General features: G+C 41.8%; 1 pseudogene; it reads left to right on the forward strand.

Annotated features, from left to right (window-relative positions):
• On the forward strand, positions 1-15,682 carry LOC145867055 (uncharacterized; annotated as a pseudogene).
• The last annotated feature ends 2,773 nt before the right edge of the window (positions 15,683-18,455 follow it).

Genomic DNA, 18,455 nt, shown 5'->3' on the forward strand with positions numbered 1-18,455 from the left:
ATGGGTGGCAGTAATTCAGACCCTTACCTTTTGAGAATAACATGTTCAACTAAATCTCTTTCTCTGAGCAATTGTTTCAGCATACAATAATATAATTCACCCTTTTTTTTACATAGAAGTATTTGAATTCTTTATTTTATAGAGTTGTTTTTGCTCATCTTTATCAAGGGTGTCAACAATTTTGTCCCCCACTGTACCTCCATACTGCTGCTACATGGTGTAACAATACATCATGTAGATGTATATAATGAACAGACTAGGTCTATACTGCTCCTACATGGTGTAACAATACAGTGCATTCGGAAAGTATTCAGACCCCTTCACTTTTTCCACATTTTGTTACATTACAGCCTTATTCTAAAATGATTAACACTCCGTTCAAAAGGTTGGAGTCACTTAGAAATGTTCTTGTTTTTGAAAGAAAAACACTTTTTTTGTCCATTAAAATAACATCAAATTGATCTGAAATACAGTGTAGACATTGTTAATGTTGTAAATGACTATTGTAGCTGGAAACAGCTGATTGTTTATGGAACATCTACATAGGCGTACAGAGGCCCATTATCAGCAACCATCACTCCTGTGTTCCAATGCCACGTTGTGTTAGCTAATCCAAGTTTATCATTTTAAAAGGCTAATTGATCATTAGAAAAACCCTTTTGCAATTATGTTAGCACAGCTGAAAACTGTTGTGCTGATTTAACAAAGCTTTTGTAAACAGTGTTGTTGCATAACAATCAGGCAGTAGAACAACAATAATCATCACCCTCTTGACCAATCTTCCCTCCCCTTAACATTGGGTTGATTCAGACCCTACCAGTGTACCAGGTGGACATTGGGTTGATTCAGACCCTGCCAGTGTACCAGGTGGACATTGGGTTTGATTCAGACCCTGTCAGTGTACCAGGTGGACATTGGGTTTGATTCAGGCCCTGCCAGTGTACCAGGTGGACATTGGGTTGATTCAGACCCTGTCAGTGTACCAGGTGGACATTGGGTTGATTCAGACCCTGTCAGTGTACCAGGTGGACATTGGGTTGATTCAGACCCTGTCAGTGTACCAGGTGGACATTGGGTTGATTCAGACCCTGTCAGTGTACCAGGTGGACATTGGGTTTAATTCAGACCCTGTCAGTGTACCAGGTGGACATTGGGTTGATTCAGACCCTGTCAGTGTACCAGGTGGACATTGGGTTGATTCAGACCCTGTCAGTGTACCAGGTGGACATTGGGTTGATTCAGACCCTGTCTGTGTACCAGGTGGACATTGGGTTGATTCAGACCCTGGCAGTGTACCAGGTGGACATTGGGTTGATTCAGACCCTGCCAGTGTACCAGGTGGACATTGGGTTGATTCAGACCCTGTCAGTGTACCAGGTGGACATTGGGTTGATTCAGACCCTGTCAGTGTACCAGGTGGACATTGGGTTGATTCAGACCCTGTCAGTGTACCAGGTGGACATTGGGTTGATTCAGACCCTGCCAGTGTACCAGGTGGACATTGGGTTGATTCAGACCCTGTCAGTGTACCAGGTGGACATTGGGTTGATTCAGACCCTGTCAGTGTACCAGGTGGACATTGGGTTGATTCAGACCCTGTCAGTGTACCAGGTGGACATTGGGTTTGATTCAGACCCTGTCAGTGTACCAGGTGGACATTGGGTTGATTCAGACCCTGTCAGTGTACCAGGTGGACATTAGTTTGATTCAGACCCTGTCAGTGTACCAGGTGGACATTGGGTTTGATTCAGACCCTGTCAGTGTACCAGGTGGACATTGGGTTTGATTCAGACCCTGTCAGTGTACCAGGTGGACATTGGGTTTGATTCAGACCCTGTCAGTGTACCAGGTGGACATTGGGTTTGATTCAGACCCTGCCAGTGTACCAGGTGGACATTGGGTTTGATTCAGACCCTGCCAGTGTACCAGGTGGACATTGGGTTTGATTCAGACCCTGTCAGTGTACCAGTGTGACATTGGGTTGATTCAGACCCTGTCAGTGTACCAGGTGGACATTGGGTTTGATTCAGACCCTGTCAGTGTACCAGGTGGACATTGGGTTTGATTCAGACCCTGCCAGTGTACCAGGTGGACATTGGGTTGATTCAGACCCTGTCAGTGTACCAGGTGGACATTGGGTTGATTCAGACCCTGTCAGTGTACCAGGTGGACATTGGGTTTGATTCAGACCCTGTCAGTGTACCAGGTGGACATTGGGTTTGATTCAGACCCTGTCAGTGTACCAGGTGGACATGGGTTTGATTCAGACCCTGCCAGCATGGCCAGAAATGTATTCCAAGGTCAGTAACTTATAACCACAGAACCACCCCAGACCTTTCATGCATGACTAAAAACACCTAAGTATTAGATTTACTGCCATGGTCTAGTATGTCACCGCATCAGACACCAGTCACAATGCTGGCTGAGGTACGAGTAAAACATGACATATTATTTCCTAACCATTCACAATGCTGGCTGAGGTACAAGTAAAACATGACATATTATTTCCTAACCATTCACAATGCTGGCTGAGGTACTAGTAAAACATGACATATTATTTCCTAACCATTCACAATGCTGGCTGAGGTACTAGTAAAACATGACATATTATTTCCTAACCATTCACAATGCTGGCTGAGGTACGAGTAAAACATGAAATATTATTTCCTAATTGTAAAAAATTCCCCAATCTTTTAAAAAAGATGTGAAATGGCAAGGCTTTAGTTCAGTGGGATTTTCCATTGTTGAGGAAAGCAGGGGAAGTGTTGTGAGTAACAGAACTGCCTACGGTGTGGGGGAAGGGACGCTGCTCACTGATTGGCTGTAGTGACAAGGGTCCCTCCAAAAATCTATCACTATTCCAACTCAAATTCTCCCCCAAATCTACCACTAATAGGCCAAGCCTCCACAGGCCCTGTCTTGTATTGACAAACAGAACAAATCATTTGACATTCAAATATGTCATTTTAAATAGCTCAATTCAATCCAGCTGGGCCTTTTTAACACAGACAGTTGTTCCTGCTGTAGATGTTATGCCTTTGTACAGATCTAAGATCAGTTCTCCTCCACAATGCATATTCAGTACCGGTCAATTGTTTGGACACACCTACAAATTCAATGTTTTTTCTTTATTTTAACTGTTGTCTAAGTTGGCCTTCCCTGTGGCTCAGTTGGTAGAGCATGGTGTGTGCAACGCCAGGGTTGTGGGTTAGATTCCCACGGGGGGGCCAGTACAAAAAAAAATGCATTCACTACTGTAAGTTGCTCTGGATAAGAGCTTCTGCTAAATAACTAAAATGTAAATGTAAAAAATGTACAATAATAGTGAAGACAACACAACTATGAAGTAACTCACATGGAATCATGTAGTAACCAAAATAGTGTTAAACAAATCAAAATATATTTGAAATTCTTCAAAGTAGCCACCCTTTGCCTTGATTACAGCTTTGCACACTCTTTGCATTCTCTCAACCAGCTTCACCTGGAATGCTTTTCCAACAGTCTTGAAGGAGTTCCCACATATGCTGAGCAATTGTTGGCTGCATTTCCTTCACTCTGCGGTCCGATTCATCCCAAACCATCTCATAGGCATAGTTGTTGTCTTCACAGTTAACTCTAATGAACTTATCTTCTGCAGCAGAAGTAACTCTGGGTCTTCCTTTCCTGTGGCAATCCTCATGAGAGCCAGCTTCATCATAGCGATGGATGGTTTTTGTGACTGCACTTGAAGATTCATTCAAAGTTTTTGAAAGTTTCCGTATTGACTGACCTTCATGTGTTAAAGTAATGATGGACTGTCATTTCTTTTTGCTTATTTGAGCTGTTCTTGCCATAATATAGACTTGGTCTTTCAGCAAATAGGGCTATCTTCTGTATAGCACCCCTACCTTGTCACAACACAACTGATTGGCTCAAATGCATTAAGAAAGAAAGAAATTCCACAAATGAACATTTAACAAGGCACACCTGTAAATGGAAATGCATTCCAGGTGACTACCTCATGGTAGATAGATGATAGGAGATAGAATGATGGTCAAAAGATACAAGTTTATTTGATTTTTTTAAGTCAAAATAAAACATAATAAAAAGTACATTTGAATGACACTAAGTGGCAGTGTTTTTACAACTAATGCCGGTTTGCCTGAGGCTGATGCCGTGCAGGTGTTGGAACACATGCATATACACACACTCCCATTCAAATAAACACATACAAGAACACACACATACATGTAATAGAGCCAGACATGCACAAAAACATATACAGTTGGCATTGCTGTTATGATTTCAGTTGTCCTTGATGTCCTTTGTTTAAATATACTTTTTATTGTTGTTGCATTGTGTTGTTTGCTGTTTTCTTCTATCTTTTCCTTTTCTCTCTTTAGTTCATTCTCTTGGTTGTTGGTGCATTGTGGGGGTTCTTGGAGGTGGGGAATGGAATCAATTGTCTTTTTATTAGGGGGGACTGTGGGAGGGGTCTCGAATGGTTGAGGGACAGCTATTGGGGAACTGTGGGGGGATCATGGAGGGTTGAGGAACAGCTATTGGGGAACTGTGGGGGGATCTTGGAGGGTTGAGGGACAGCTATTGTGGAACTGTGGGGGGGATCTTGGAGGGTTGAGGAACAGCTATTGGGGAACTGTGGGGGGATCTTGGAGGGTTGAGGAACAGCTATTGGTGAACTGTGGGGGGATCTTGGAGGGTTGAGGGACAGCTATTGGGGAACTGTGGGGGGATCTTGGAGGGTTAAGGAACAGCTATTGGGGAACTGTGGGGGGGATCTTGGTGGGTAGAGGGACAGCTATTGGGGGACTGTGGGAGGGGTCTCGAATGGTTGAGGGACAGCTATTGGGGAACTGTGGGGGGATCATGGAGGGTTGAGGAACAGCTATTGGGGAACTGTGGGGGGATCTTGGAGGGTTGAGGGACAGCTATTGTGGAACTGTGGGGGGGATCTTGGAGGGTTGAGGAACAGCTATTGGTGAACTGTGGGGGGATCTTGGAGGGTTGAGGGACAGCTATTGGGGAACTGTGGGGGGATCTTGGAGGGTTAAGGAACAGCTATTGGGGAACTGTGGGGGGGATCTTGGTGGGTAGAGGGACAGCTATTGGGGAACTGTGGGGGGATCTTGGAGGGTTGAGGGACAGCTATTGGGGAACTGTGGGGGGATCTTGGAGGGTTGAGGAACAGCTATTGGGGAACTGTGGGGGGATCTTGGAGGGTTGAGGAACAGCTATTGGGGAACTGTGGGGGGATCTTGGAGGGTTGAGGAACAGCGATTGGGGAACTGTGGGGGGATCTTGGAGGGTTGAGGAACAGCTATTGGGGAACTGTGGGGGGGATCATGGAGGGTTGAGGAACAGCTATTGGGGAACTGTGGGGGGATCTTGGAGAGTTGAGGGACAGCTATTGGGGAACTGTGGGGGGATCTTGGAGGTTTGAGGGACAGCTATTGGGGAGCTGTGGGGGGATCTTGGAGGGTTGAGGAACAGCTATTGGGGAACTGTGGGGGGATCATGGAGGGTTGAGGAACAGCTATTGGGGAACTGTGGGGGGATCTTGGAGGGTTGAGGAACAGCTATTGGGGAACTGTGGGGGGATCTTGGAGGGTTGAGGGACAGCTATTGGGGAACTGTGGGGAGATATTGGAGGGTTGAGGGACAGCTATTGGGGAACTGTGGGGGGATCTTGGAAGGTTGAGGGACAGCTATTGGGGAACTGTGGGGACGCACACGCACCCTCACACATAAGGATGGCTCTGTTGTATATATCACTATCATGCACACGCACCCTCACACATAAGGATGGCTCTGTTGTATATATCACTATCATGCCCACGCACCCTCACACATAAGGATGGCTCTGTTGTATATATCACTATCATGCCCACGCACCCTCACACATAAGGATGGCTCTGTTGTATATATCACTATCATGCACACGCACCCTCACACATAAGGATGGCTCTGTTGTATATATCACTATCATGCACACGCACCCTCACACATAAGGATGGCTCTGTTGTATATATCACTATCATGCACACGCACCCTCACACATAAGGATGGCTCTGTTGTATATATCACTATCATGCACACGCACCCTCACACATAAGGATGGCTCTGTTGTATATATCACTATCATGCACACGCATCCTCACACATAAGGATGGCTCTGTTGTATATATCACTATCATGCCCACGCACCCTCACACATAAGGATGGCTCTGCTGTATATACCACTATCATGCACACGCACCCTCACACATAAGGATGGCTCTGTTGTATATATCACTATCATGCACACGCACCCTCACACATAAGGATGGCTCTGTTGTATATATCACTATCATGCACACACACCCTCACACATAAGGATGGCTCTGTTGTATATATCACTATCATGCACACGCACCCTCACACATAAGGATGGCTCTGTTGTATATATCACTATCATGCACACGCACCCTCACACATAAGGATGGCTCTGCTGTATATATCACTATCATGCACATGCACCCTCACACATAAGGATGGCTCTGTTGTGGACAGACTGATACATGTTTGATAGTGTCTTGATGCTGTATTGTTTGTCCTTCATGTTCTAATACTTTAATGTTACCCCTTCCTTGTGTTGTTTGTAATAAATAATATATATATATATATTTAAATCAGTCGGGGTCTAAACTTACTGTTGAGAGTTAGAATAGAAGAATAGACAAGGTGTCATTTAGAAATGTGCATCAGCAGTTTTTCTCTTGAAAAAAAAATAAAGAGGTGGGGAAAAGTACATTCTACACAAATGACCTTCATAATATCAAAGAACAAATGTGTGTCTGAGGGGAAATTAACTTTCATACAGCCAAAAGGGGTGAGAAGTTATACCAATATCAGTGGACAATTTGCACTGCTGCTGAAACACATCCCCACAGCATGATGCTGCCACCACCATGCTTCACCGTAGGGATGGTGCCAATTTTCCTCCAGACGTGACACATGGCATTCAGGCCAAAGAGTTCAATCTTGGTTTAATCAGACCAGAGAATCTTGTTTCTCATGGTCTCAGAGTCCTTTAGGTGCCTTTTGGCAAACTCCAAGTGGGCTGTCATGTGCCTTTTACTGAGGAGTGGCTTCTGTCTGTCCTCTCTACCATAAAGGCCTGATTGGTGGAGTGCTGCAGAGATGATGGTCCTTCTGGAAGGTTCTCCCATCTCCACAGAGTAACTCTGGAGCTCTGTCAGAGTGACCATCGGATTCTTGGTCCCCTCCCTGACCAAGGCCCTTCTCCCCCGATTGCTCAGTTTGGCCGGGCGGCCAGCTCTAGGAAGAGTCTTGGTGGTTCCAAACTTCTTCCATTTCAGAATGATGGAGGCCACTGTGTTCTTGCAGACATTTTTTGGTACCTTTCCCCAGATCTGTGCCTTGACACAATCCTGTCTCAGAGCTCTATGGACAATTCCTTTGACCTCATGGCTTGGTTTTTGCTCTGACATGCACTGTGAACCTTATATAGAGAGGTGTGTGCCTTTCTAAATCATGTCCAACCAATTTAATTTACCACAGGTGGACTCCAATCAAGTTGTAGAAACATCTCAAGGATGATTAATGGAATCAGGATGCATCTGAACTCAATTTTGAGTCTCATAGCAAAGGGTCTGAATACTTAAGTACATTTGTAAAAATGTCTAAAAACCTGCTTTGGGATTGTGTAGAGTTTTCAACAACAAAACATGTTAACCTTTATTTAACTAGGCAAGTCAGTTAAGAACAAATTCTTATTTTCAATGACAGCCTATGAACAGAACTGCCTTGTTCAGGGGCAGAACAACAGATTTGTCATATCTACAGAGAAACCTAGATTCAAATACTTAGATTTGTGTATTGGGTATATGTTGTCAAATTGTTAGATATTATTTGTTAGATATTACTGCACTGTCGGAGCTAGAAACACAAGCATTTTGCTACACCTGCAATAACATCTGCTCAACATGTGATGTGACCAATAAAATGTGATTTTGATTTGAAATAAACGTCCTATTTATCAAAGGTGCTTTTGGCTGGGGTCAAAATGACTCCAAAGGATTTGAATTTGTTAAAAGTCCATATTGATACAGAAACACTAAACCATGATTTAGATTTATTAAGAACAAGTTGATTGACAAAGTCATTAAGAATTGAATAAACTACATTTTGGCTATGATAAAAGATATGCCTCTGGGGTCAAAATGATCCATGTCAGAAGTATGGTTCAATGCAAATATGTAGTGGGTGTAAAGTTTGATTCGTTTTTAATGAGTGAGAATTTAAAACAATCAACACATGCTTCTCTTTGAACGACTTAGTATAATATTTAACGTTTATGAAATAAATTAAAAATAAACGTTTGGTTCCTCAACTGCGTTGCCCAGTACAGTCAGCAGATGGCGATGTGCGTCTTTTAGGTTCAGGCGATGCTGCCAGTGTGACGTATAATCTAGTGGACGGGACGCTCCTTCAACAACAACAACTAGTCAGACACCTCGGTAGCTTTCTAGCAAACATAGCTACAACATTCACGCTCTTTACACTGGTTTGGTGTATATTAGTCGCTGTGTATTAAACACACTTCTGTCGTATGTACTTGTTGGCCCATTTAATGATATATTTACGTTGTTTGTCAGCTAGCTGGTTTGCTAAGTTAGCTTAGAACTAAGCTAGTCGCTAATGCTAACTAGCTAACATACCGACCATGAGTTCACTAAGCTACTCTCCTCCTGCTAAAGAAGCGGAGGTCTGCTGGACGGAGGAAGAAACTCTTGTGAAAGAGGAGGAGGAAGAGAAGGATGTTACAATACAAAAACAAGTAGAGGGTGAAGCTGTTACAGTGAAAGAAGAAGAGAAAGACGTTACAGTGAAAGAAGAGGAAGACGCGTTCAGAGTGAAAGAGGAGGAGGATGTTACTGTAAAAGAAGAGGCGGCAGAGAAAGAGGAGGATTCAGTTTTTGGAGTGAAAGGGGAGGAGGGGGAGATGACTGTCACATTGGAGGAAGAAGAGGAGGTTGGAGATCTGTTTAACACCAGTAAGTACCGTCTCTGCAGTCGTTGAACCAATATGCAGTAAAGGGGTTCTACACTTTAATGTTGTTCTGTAGGAATGGCTGAAGCTACACTGTAACGTGTAGAACATCAAGAGTGGACCATCAACAAAACGTTAACAATTGATCAAATGCATCCAATGACAATGCCTGAAATACTGTAGTCCTCAATATCTCCTATTAGATTAGCCCAAGATGTTCTCTTAAAGGGGCAATCAGCAGTTGTTACATCCATTTTGGGACTTATACATTAATGATATGTACCCATCTGTTTCTTGAAGAATTCACTTATAAATGCCTCATGAGCTTAGTTCAACTGTCGTACCCCATCAGAACCCAAAATATAAGCATTTTTTTACTCCAATGTTTGTCAGGAAATATTAACAAACACTGTATATCCTCAAAACATGGTTAAAACTATAATGTTGATATCATGGATGGTTACATTTCTCCAGCTCCATCCCTCAGCTTTTTACTGAAACGGGCAGGGAGTACGCTTTGTTATTGTTTCTACTGCTGATTGCTGCCCCCGTTACTCCTCAAGGTCCAAGGACTGTATGTTATTTTCAGAGGTAGACTCGCTCTGGCAGTCAAAATAATCAAATATTCCATCATCAAATCAAATGTATTTATATAGCCCTTCTTACATCAGCTGAGTGGCAAGTTATCTGACCATTTCTACCAATCTGTGTGCCAGTTGTGATTTTCATATGTACATTTTACTGGAACAGTTTCATTTCATTTATAATAGTATCTCAAAATCATTGCCTGTGATTAATCTACATTCTATCTAAATGAAAATTATACAAATCTAAAAGTAACTTTTATTGCCATCTATGTAAAAAAAAACGCAAGTAAAACTAAATGCATGCTATTCAACCGATCGCTGCCTGCACCTGCCCGCCCGTCCAGCATCACTACTCTGGACGGCTCTGACTTAGAATACGTGAACAACTACAAATACCTGGGTGTCTGGTTAGACTGTAAACTCTCCTTCCAGACTCACATTAAGCATCTCCAATCCAAAATTAAATCTAGAATCGGCGTCCTATATCGCAACAAAGCATCCTTCACTCACGCTGCCAAACACACCCTCGTAAAACTGACCATCCTACCGATCCTCGACTTCGGCGATGTCATCTATAAAATAGCCTCCAACACTCTACTCAACAAACTGGATGCAGTCTATCACAGTGCCATCCGTTTTGTCACCAAAGCCCCATATACTACCCACCACTGCGACCTGTACGCTCTCGTTGGCTGGCCTTCGCTTAATACTCGTTGCCAAACCCACTGGCTACAGGTTATCTACAAGTCTCTGCTAGGTAAAGCCCCGCCTTATCTCAGCTCACTGGTCACCATAGCAGCACCCACTCGTAGCATGCGCTCCAGCAGGTATATCTCACTGGTCACCCCCAAAGCCAATTCCTCCTTTGGTCGTCTTTCCTTACAGTTCTCTGCTGCCAATGACTTGAACGAACTGCAAAAATCTCTGAAGCTGGAGACTCATATCTCCCTCACTAGCTTTAAGCACCAGCTGTCAGAGCAGCTCACAGATCACTGCACCTGTACATAGCCCATCTGTAAACAGCCCATCTATCTACCTACCTCATCCCCATACTGTGTTTATTTATTTATCTTGCTCCTTTGCACCCCAGTATCTCTACTTGCACATTAATCTTCTGCACATCTACCATTCCAGTGTTTAATTGCTTTATTGTAATTATTTGACCACCATGGTCTATTTATTGTCTTAACTTACCTCATTTGCACTCACTGTATATAGACTTTTTGTTTTCTTTTGTTCTACTGTATTATTGACTGTATGTTTTGTTTATTCCATGTGTAACTCTGTGTTGTTGTATGGGTCGAATTGCTATGCTTTATCTTGGCCAGGTCGCAGTTGCAAATGAGAACTTGTTCTCAACTAGCCTACCTGGTGAAATAAAAAAATAAATGATGGGTCCTACAGTAGGTCTATGTTATTGTTAGGTGAAGTTATGGGTCCTACAGTAGGTCTATGTTATTGTTAGGTGAAGTTATGGGTCCTACAGTAGGTATATGTTGTTAGGTGTAGTTATGGGTCCTACAGTAGGTCTATGTTATTGTTAGGTGAAGTTATGGGTCCTACAGTAGGTCTATGTTATTGTTAGGTGAAGTTATGGGTCCTACAGTAGGTCTATGTTGTTGTTAGGTGAAGTTATGGGTCCTACAGTAGGTCTATGTTATTGTTAGGTGAAGTTATGGGTCCTACAGTAGGTCTGTTGTTGTTAGGTGAAGTTATGGGTCCTACAGTAGGTCTATGTTATTGTTAGGTGAAGTTATGGGTCCTACAGTAGGTCTATGTTGTTATTAGGTGAAGTTATGGGTCCTACAGTAGGTCTATGTTATTGTTAGGTGAAGTTATGGGTCCTACGGTAGGTCTATGTTATTGTTAGGTGATGTTATGGGTCCTACAGTAGGTCTATGTTGTTAGGTGAAGCTATGGGTCCTACAGTAGGTCTATGTTGTTGTTAGGTGAAGTTATGGGTCCTACAGTAGGTATATGTTGTTAGGTGAAGTTATGGGTCCTACAGTAGGTCTATGTTATTGTTAGGTGAAGTTATGGGTCCTACAGTAGGTCTATGTTATTGTTAGGTGAAGTTATGGGTCCTACAGTAGGTCTATGTTATTGTTAGGTGAAGTTATGGGTCCTACAGTAGGTATATGTTGTTAGGTGAAGTTATGGGTCCTACAGTAGGTATATGTTGTTAGGTGAAGTTATGGGTCCTACAGTAGGTCTATGTTGTTAGGTGAAGTTATGGGTCCTACAGTAGGTCTATGTTGTTAGGTGAAGTTATGGGTCCTACAGTAGGTCTATGTTGTTAGGTGAAGTTATGGGTCCTACAGTAGGTCTATGTTGTTAGGTGAAGTTATGGGTCCTACAGTAGGTCTATGTTGTTAGGTGAAGTTATGGGTCCTACAGTAGGTCTATGTTGTTAATAGGTGAAGTTATGGGTCCTACAGTAGGTCTATGTTTTTAGGTGAAGTTATGGGTCCTACAGTAGGTCTATGTTATTGTTAGGTGAAGTTATGGGTCCTACAGTAGGTCTATGTTTTTAGGTGAAGTTATGGGTCCTACAGTAGGTCTATGTTGTTGTTATGGGTCCTACAGTAGGTCTATGTTATTGTTATGGGTCCTAGAGGACACTATGTGTGTCATGCAACAACAACCAAAGTGCTTCTTCGTTCATTACATAGGTATGATTGTTGTTAGGTGAAGTTATGGGCCAATTTGGCAAAGAGTGTACAAACCCTCATTGTCAGGCTGATGGAAAAGCCAAAGAGCATTTTACTGGTTGAAGTGTTTTTTTAAGTATAAAGCAGTTGATTTGCGACAATAACACAAACATATTAAGCAGGAGATTCAAATGAGTCTTACAATTATAATTCAAAGTAGTGTGAAATGAACTCATCATCAACCTGGAAATGGAGGTTACTCCCCTGAGTTTCCCCCATTCACATTCAGAATACATCGTGAAAAACTAAAATCTTTGCTCACCATTTTTGCTCCAGGCAGATATACTACATCCGTAACTAGTGGTTTCCTCATTACCAGATATACTACATCCATAACTAGTGATTTCCTCATTAGCAGGGAGGTGTTTCTGCAATCAAATTGCCCTCGTGTCGCAATTTTATTAAACACAGAAAGGGGCCTATATTGGAGACCAAAAGTCGTCTGGCACACTGCTTAGAGGTTCAACAACATGAATAACTTATTTCTAGCCTACAATCATCAATGTCACTACGAATGTGAAAACAAGACAAAATATAACTTTTCTTGCTCATTTTAAGGCAAATATCAAATAATTTTAACATTCATTACAGACGTCAATTGTTGTCCAACATCATGGCTCTGCTGTTAGCATCACCTTTTACAGTGGATTACCGCTGTTGTGGGCCTTTAATCATCTGTCTGACTTTGTTGTTCACACAGGAGAGAGACGTGACTATCGTGGATCCTCTGGGGAGCCTCAACAACCTCATGATGCTGACGAGGCAGAGAAGAGTCTCTCCAGATCAGAACTCCTCAAGAAACACCAGCAGAGACCCACAGGGAAGATAATTAACCTCTCTGACTGTGGGAAGAGATTCACCTCATCAGGCATTAAAATTCATCGGAGAAGCCACACAGTAGAGAAAGCTTATTGCTGTACTCAATGTGGGAAGAGTTTTGATACATCTAGCCATCTTATTGTACACCAAAGAACACACACAGGAGAGAAATCTTATAGCTGTGATGAATGTGGGAAGAGTTTTACTCGTTCAACCAGCCTGAAATTACACCAGAGAACACACACAGGAGAGAAATCTTTTAGCTGTGATCAATGTGGGAAGAGTTTTACTCAGCTAGGCAACCTGATAACACACCAGAGAACACACACAGGAGAGAAACCATATAGCTGTGATGAATGTGGGAAGAGTTTTACTCAATCAACCAGCCTGAAATTCCACCAGAGAACACGCACAGGAGAGAAACCTTTTAGCTGTGATCAATGTGGGAAGAGTTTTACTCATCGAAGCAGCCTGATATCACACCAGAGAATACACACAGGAGAGAAACTTTCTAGCTGTGATGAATGTGGGAAGAGTTTTACTCGTTCAACCAGCCTGAAATTACACCAGAGAACACACACAGGAGAGAAACCTTTTAGCTGTGATCAATGTGGGAAGTGTTTTACTCATCGAAGCAGCCTGATATCACACCAGAGAATACACACAGGAGAGAAACCGTATATCTGTGATGAGTGTGGGAAGAGTTTTACTTGCTTGCGCAATCTGACTCTTCACCAGAGAACACACACAGGAGAGAAACCCTATAGCTGTACTCGATGTGGGAAGTTTTTTTAAAAATCTAACCATCTGACGATACACCAAAGAAGACACACAGGAGAGAAACCCTATAGCTGTACTCAATGTGGGAAGAGTTTTGTTCAATCTGGAGAACTGAAGATGCACCAGAGAAGACACACAGGAGAGAAACCCTATAGCTGTACTCGATGTGGCAAGAGTTTTGTTCAATCTGGCGAACTGAAGATACACCAAAGAACACACACGGGAGAAAAACCTTATAGCTGTGGTCAATGTGGGAAGAGGTTTGCTGCATCTAGCACTCTGACTCAACACCAGAGAACACACACAGGAGAGAAACCTTATAGCTGTGATCAATGTGGGAAGAGTTTTACTACATCTAGCACTCTGACTCTACACCAGAGAACACACACAGGAGAGAAACCTTATAGCTGTGATCAATGTAACAAGAGATACTCTGATAAAAGACATCTGATCAAACATCAGAAAATTCATGAATGAGTTGTTTCATGATATCAATGATATAATCTCACAATGTAGAATGTTTAAACATTGTAGAAGGAGTATTTTAATGATGTCACAATGTAGAACCCTGAGCGTTTGTCCCCTGTTCTATTGATTTCAACATGATATGGATATTAGCCTCAGGGGGAAAATCCAGGCTCTGAAATGGAAGAGTTACTATTTATGAGATTTAACAAAAAGTGACTAACACAAAAAGAGCTGTTACACTTACCATGTTGGTGACCCACTGGAATCAAAATGCAACACTTCAAAATGTAGCTAGCTGTTTTCTACAAATTGTCCTCTAACCAGGGATGTACACATTACTCCCATATTCCATGTGGATTTTGAGCTGTTAGTTTAACAGGACGTGCAACCTCATCTCCCTCCTCTCACACAATTGATTTCAACATGATATCGATGAGTGATGACATAAATGTTGTGTTCCTTTGTTTAGCGACCCCTACATTTAAATGTATCACTCCAAAATGTAGCTGACTGTCTTCTGCTGGTTGTCCTCTAACCAGTGAGGTAAAATATATCTCCCATTTCCATGTGTTTTTTAGTTGTGTTAGTTTCAACAGCACGTACAACCTGATTTCCCCCCTAATCGATATCAGTGATTTATTGCTGCTTGTGCAGTTTAAGGAGCTTGTTTAAAAAATTACAAGTAATATGATTATTGTGGGAGATGTTTGTGTATATTGTGTATATAGGGAAGGAATATATGGGAAGGTGTTTCACCTGTGCTGGCTTGTCCATCTCGTTGGTAGGAAGGTGTTTCACCTGAGCTGGTCCAGGTTCTATTTAAGAGTGTCTGGCCCAGTGCTCCAGTTGTCTTGATACATGTGGAGAGTCAACACCTTTAGTTGCTCCACCTTTTTGGTTTGCTTCCTGTCTTTAAGTTTGGTGTGGGTTTTTCTTTTGTTTTCCTCTTCTTGGGCAGATTTAGTGGGTCTCATGGTGGGTGTCTTTTAGGTCCCAGTTGTTGTTACTAGTCAACTTTTAGTGGACACCCCCATAGTGTCTTTCAGAACCCCTCCTAAAAACATGCTTATATTTTGGGTTGGATGTTGCATCCAATTAATATTTTAATCAATGGGTTTTCCTTAGAATGCTAATTCGTCTTTCAGTTGTTAATCTTATGTTTGTTGTGGTAAATATTTCTGTTTATTTTCATTGTTTTATTATTTTTTCCTGTGAAGCATCCATGTCTGGAATGTGCTGTATAAATAAAGCTTGATTTGAACATATTGCAAAAGAAATTAACCCAATGACTGACAATCAACAGACTCTTGCTAAACCAATACGTATCTTGGTCCATCTTATTATGAAAAAAGTATAAATTCAGTATATCTCCCACTATGTCAAAATAGTGCTGGTATGTACGTTTAGTATCACTTTTCAACCAACCCAGTGCATTTGTTGAAGATAAATGTTTAATTCAACAATACGTCAAAGGATTCAACTACTGCAAACTGAAACAAACAAATGGATCAACCAGATCAATCCCACTTTTCCAGCCTGCTGAAGGCGTGGTGGAGTGGTAAACACCACCCCCGGCTCTACCAGGGGCTTGAGGTGGTCTCCCACAGCTCTGCTTATGTCATGTTCTGTGGTCTTGCTGTTCCATTTATTTACTGTCCCTGCAACACAGAAACACATTTAGTCATATTATATAAAACACTCAAAGTAATGGATATGGAGCATCTATGGCCTCAGTTACACCTGGCACCTGAATGTGACTTCTGTCAACCGATCACTCCAAGCTGCATTAGGTTCAGATCTACCAGGAAGGGCCTTTGACATAGTCTGGACGCAGTCAGACCACTGAATATGCATAAGCAATGTAAAGAGATGGGGTGAATGAGTGGGGAAAATACATTCTACACAAATTACCTTCATAACAAATCAAATCTTATTGGTCACATACAGGGGTTCAGCAGATGTTATTGTGGGTGTAGCGAAATGCTTGTCCTAGTTCCCACAGTGCAGCAATATCTAACAATTTCACAACAAATACCTAATACACACAAATCTAAGTAATGGAATAAGAATATATAAATATATGGACGAGCAATGTCAGAGCTGCATAGACAGATACAGTAGAATAGAATACAGTATATACATATGAGATGAGTAATACATGGACTAAGATACAGTAGAATAGTGTAGAATACAGTATATACATATGAGATGAGTAATACATAGACAGATACAGTAGAATAGGATAGAATACAGTATATACATATGAGATGAGTAATACATAGACAGATACAGTAGAATAGTGTAGAATACAGTATATACATATGAGATGAGTAATGCCAGATATGTAAACATTATTAAAGTGACTAATGATTTCAAGTCTGTGTTTGTAGGCAGCAGCCTCTGTGTTAGTGATGCTATTTAACAGTCTGATGGCCTTGAGATTGAAAAACAGCTTCTGTCTCTCGGTCCCTGCTTTGATGCACCTGTACTGACCTCGCCTTCTGGATGATAGCAGGCTGAACAGGCAGTGGCTCGGGTAATAACAAAGAACAAATGTGTGTGTCTGAGGGGAAATTAACTTTCATACAGCCAAAAGGGGTGAGAAATTACACCAATATGAGTGGACAATTTGAACTAATGTTAATAAACATGGATGATGGAACATATTCCCTTTGCTGACGTGATGGCTATTTAAACCTCTCTAGGGTACGTGGGACGGTAGCCTCCCACCTGGCCAACATCCAGTGAAGTGCAGGGCACCAAATTCAAACTACAGAATTGTAAATATTTAACATTCTTGAAAATACACATGCAATATGTCAAATTTAAGCTTGACTTCTTGTTAATCCAGCCACGGTGTCATATTTCAAAAAAGGCTTTACGGTGAAAGCAAACCATGCGATTATCTGAGGACAGCACCCCATCAAACAAACACAGACAATCATATTTCAGACCGCCCGGCGCGACACAAAACTCAGAAACAACGATATAATTCATGCCTTACCTTTGAAGATCTTCTTTTGTTTGCACTCCAATTTGTCACATAAGCATCACAAATGGTCCTTTTGTTCGACTAATTCCGTCGTTATATCTCCAAAATGTCAATTTATTTGGCGCGTTTGATCCAGAAAAACACCGGTTCCAACTCGCCCAACATGACTACAAAATATTTAATAAGTTACCTGTAATCTTTCTGCAGTGATACTCCATCACATCTGGTTTGCACTTAGTGTGACTATCATTTGTTTTTCAACAGGACAATGACCCAACACACCTCCAGGCTGTGTAAGGGCTATTTGACCAAGAAGGACAGCGATATGTAGCATCAGATGACCTGGCCTCCACAATCACCCGACCTCAACCCAATTGAGATGGTTTGGGATGAGTTGGACCGCAGAGAAGGAAAAGAAGGAAAAGCAGCCAACAAGTGCTCAGCATATGTTGGAACTCCTTCAAGACTGTTGGAAAAGCATTCCTGATGAATTCCTCATGAAGCAGGTTGAGAGAATGCCAATAGTGTTATTGTTGTCACTATTATTGTACAATGTAGAAAATAGTTAAAAAAAAATATGTAAAAAATGGAATAAGTGTGTCCAAAATGTTAGTCCAACTAGTCTCCCACTGTTTAACCAGAATAACATGAGTTGTGTCCTTCAGACTGTTAGTCCATAATAAACTAGTCTCCCACTGTTTAACCAGAATAACATGAGTTGTGTCCTTCAGACTGTTAGTCTATAATCAACTAGTCTCTCACTGTTCCCACTGCTGATATTCACAGAGAATAATTACAAGGATCATATTTCACAATCATTACCACTGCTGATATTCACAGAGAATAGTTACAAGGATCATATTTCACAATCATTACCACTGCTGATATTCACAGAGAATAATTACAAGGATCATATTTCACAATCATTACCACTGCTGATATTCACAGAGAATAATTACAAGGATCATATTTCACAATCATTCCCACTGCTGATATTCACAGAGAATAATTACAAGGATCATATTTCACAATCATTACCACTGCTG

This window comes from Salmo salar, unplaced genomic scaffold (genome assembly GCF_965601325.2).
Source record: "Salmo salar unplaced genomic scaffold, fSalSal1 ptg000177l, whole genome shotgun sequence".
Classification (NCBI taxonomy): domain Eukaryota; kingdom Metazoa; phylum Chordata; class Actinopteri; order Salmoniformes; family Salmonidae; genus Salmo; species Salmo salar.